Source organism: Trichosurus vulpecula, chromosome 1, assembly GCF_011100635.1.
Source record: "Trichosurus vulpecula isolate mTriVul1 chromosome 1, mTriVul1.pri, whole genome shotgun sequence".
In the NCBI taxonomy this organism is placed as follows: Eukaryota; Metazoa; Chordata; class Mammalia; order Diprotodontia; family Phalangeridae; genus Trichosurus; species Trichosurus vulpecula.
The window spans coordinates 1,478,505-1,482,295 of NC_050573.1; positions in this window are offsets into that span (position 1 = coordinate 1,478,505).

The window sequence follows — 3,791 nt, forward strand, 5'->3', positions numbered from 1 at the left end:
ACTTCCCTATTTCTTGATTTGTAAACATTTCTTGGTATAGATATTGGTATAGACATAGATATATATTTATATATATCTTCCCTGTGAAGTCTTCACATTTTATTTACCTCACACACTATGCATTCAGTTCTCCAGGCTAACTGTAGCCAGCATCTCTCTCGGTTTTGAGTGAATTTTCATGCATTCACTTTGTGTGTAAAATCCCAGAATGGGACCATTTTCTTAATATCTAATGATTGATTTTTGCATCAAGCTGTGTAAAACTACAGAAAAATTGGAAAACTTTTGGACAGATCTTGTATATTCTTAATTGGTACAAAGGATAAATTTTTGTTTTATTGGGAATTTGCTGATATTGATGTTAACCTGAGAAATCCCAGCACCCAGTCCCAAATTGTGGGCCTTGCTATGGTAACTTGACTTGCTCCAAGTTTTGGATCCAGGAACAACTGTTTGGATTATTGTTAAACTGGTAAGTAATCATCACTGAAGGTAAAATGCCAAGAACAGATGTCCAAAAGGGAACTGCCTCCATATGCTACATGTGGATTGAAAGCAGGGGAAGGTGGAGAAAAGGCCACACAAAACTAACGGATTTCCTTGGCTCAGTTTCCCCAGTGTGCCATTATCTTGTTTTTTAAGTAGTTTTTTTTCAACCCAATCTTCATATTTTTCTTTCTTTCTTTCTAATTAATCACTACTTTTATTTATTTATTTGGAGAGTTTCCTATGGTGTAGTTTCCCCCCACCCCACTTAATAGTATTTTATTGTTTCCAATTACGTGTAAAGATAGTTTGCAACATTCATTTTTATAAGATTTTGAATTTCAAATTTTTCTCCTCTCTGTCCCCAAGACAGCAAGCAATCTGCTATAGGTTATCCATGTGCAGTCACATTAAACGCATTTCCGCATCAGTCATGTTGTGAAAGAAGAATCAGAACAAAAGAGGGAAACCATGCAAAAGAAAAGAAGCAAAAAGTAACCAAAAAAAAGTGCAAACAGTCGGCTTGGATATGCACTCAGACTCCACAGCTCCTTCTCTGTGTGAGGGCATTTAAAAGTGCAAACGGTTGGCTTCAATCTGCACTCAGACTCCACAGCTCCTTCTCTGCATGGGGAGGGCATTTTCCGTCATGAGTCTGGGGATAGTCTTGGATCACGCAATTTCCCTTTCTGCACAGGAATGTTGATGTTGTTTCGTCATTTTTTTGGTGTGTCTAACTTTTCATGACTCCATTTGAGGTTTTCTTGGCAAAGATACTGTAAGAAATGGGAGGAGGAGTTTTGTTTCCACAGAACTGAAAGTGTACTTCTCCCCCTCCCCCACCACAGCTGTACCAGAAACCAGGCCCCAGGTGAGTCAGGTGAAAGGTCAGAGGCTTGTACTCATGCTTACATTTGAGGAGGGCATGATGTAGACAGTCAAGGGGTTGTATCTGGCCAATGAAGAGCCTGGCAGGAGATTCAAGGTGAGGGTCTATTAAAGGACTGGCTTCCATCTGAGTCCTTTGTACTTTCTCCAGAACTCTGTTCAGGGGAGGCACCCATTTATTCAGGGGGAATAAATGTGAATTATAATTAAAATGTTCCTGACTTCCCAATGAGTCTTGCTTATTCCTAGACAATGTGAGTATGTTTCTAACAGATACTACAGTGGCTTGCCATTTCCTTCTCCAGCTTATTTGACAGAAGAGAAAACTGAGGTAAACAGGGTGAAGTGACTTGCCCAGTATCACACAGCTAGTAAGTGCCTGAGGCAGGATTTGAATTCAGGTCTTCCTGACTCCAGGCCCAGCCCTCTATCCACTTAGTGGCCTTACTTCTTACTTACTTATATTCTAAGTCCCTTTGAACTCTGTTGCATTATTGGCTGGTCCAAAAGGTATTTATGACTTTTACCTGAAATCAAACAGAGCTAAGGGACTTTTGTTCTCTAATGCTTATGACAGGTCAGTCTGTGCCGTTAGAATTGGCATGAGGAATCAGTCTTGATACTGTTACAACTATGTCCCTTCTCTCCCTCTTGGAGGAAACTTCTGTAACCATGTGTAATGGTAATGTAAACTGGAAGATCTTCCCATCCATTAATAGGCCCTGTGGTGGGAGGAGCTTACTGAATGGGTGGAATGGGAAGGGTGAGCAGGAAGGAGGAAGCTGGTCAGAGCAGTTAGAGCTGAGGGAGAGAGAGGAAGCAGGCAAGCAGCTAGCTGTGAGTTTTTGTTTGTGGGAAGGCCCTAGCAGGGGGAAGGTTTTTGGATGGCAGCGCCCCCTGTATTGTTACGGTGTATGAACATCTTTGTTGCTATGATAGATTCAGTTTTCTGGTGTTGGGATTTGACTTTCTGGTGTTTGAATAAATGTTTTGGTTCTGTCTTCCATATAGAGAGTCTGTTATATTTTGTGATTCAGAACCACACCAGCGTATTCATGGTCGCCATTGGCACTGCGACTATCGTGTTGGCAATACACTTGACATCGTGAACAGGATCGAGAAATATCAGATCTCTATTTGGAGGCAAGAAGGCTTTAGAGGAGGAAATGGATATCCCAGGATGGGAGGATTTACCTTATTCCTCCCTAATGGAGAATGGGCTATAAGCACAGGGCTCTGTCAACACTGGGAACCAAGGCTACAGAAGGGAGAATCTAGAGATTTAGAAAGATGTTTGCAAGGAATACCAACAAAACCAGGGAAAGAACTGGCAGGGTTGTGTAGGAAAGGCTGGATTTTGCTAACAAATTATCATCTTACATGTAAAAACAGAGATGAGCTGCTGAAGGAGAAAGCTCGGATGGAAAGGGAGTTGGCTGGTTTGCACGGGAATCTTTCTGTGCCACAGTGCTCAGGCTCTCCTTTAGAAGAGCAAACTGAAGCAGCTGCTCATTTAGCCAGAAAGAAGTGAAAAGCTAACAAAAGGAATGTGCATACAGCCCTTGCACAGGCTGAGCCTAGTTGCCCCATTTACTGCCAGGAGAATGCATGGGAGGAAAATGAAACAAAATGAAATGAGGAGAAGGCTTCTAATGCAGAAGTTCATCCAATGCTAAGAAGAAAGCAGAAGAGCCGGGGCGGGGGTGGGGGGAGCAACACAGTGTTTACGGAGATAATTGAGGATTTTACTCAGGCAGAGGTCACAGATATTTTGAGTCTGTTCACCCAAAGGATGGGAGAATCATTAATATCTTGGATGGTAAGAATGAATGATGAAGGGGTCAGAGGAGTATCAATAGATAACATAGGCATTAGTCAGAATCCTTTTGTACAGCAAGTTCTTAGGGATCACCATATACTAGGAGGTAACGACATGACCAATTTGTTAGCTCTAGCTGTAGACGGATGCAGTAGACAATATGTTACTGACTCTATGTGGCCTAGTGGAGATAGACCCTGGTATTTGCTTAGGGACTGTATAAGAAAGTTAAAGGAGGAGGTAATGAAAACTGCAATTATTTCCAGAAATGCCAAGGTTTATCACAATACCCCCTTAGCAGTATCTCATAGAAATATAATAGTGAAGACAGCTCCTCCTGCTTATTAGCACCTAATTCTGACTCTGCTAATTGGGGAGATAGGGCACCCTCTTTCAAAGGTGCGAGATAAGATTTTGAGAGAGAAGAGTAAATAGCCAGTGGATTCAAAGTCAAAGTAGATTGACAAAGAATTGTTTACTGCTCTGTTGAGAGCGGGGGTAGGTTTTGGAAGAATAGATGGTATTTCAACTAATGAGCTATATAAGATGTACTGAGAAAAGGGGTTTAATATTAGACAGAATAGGGAAGTAAGAACTG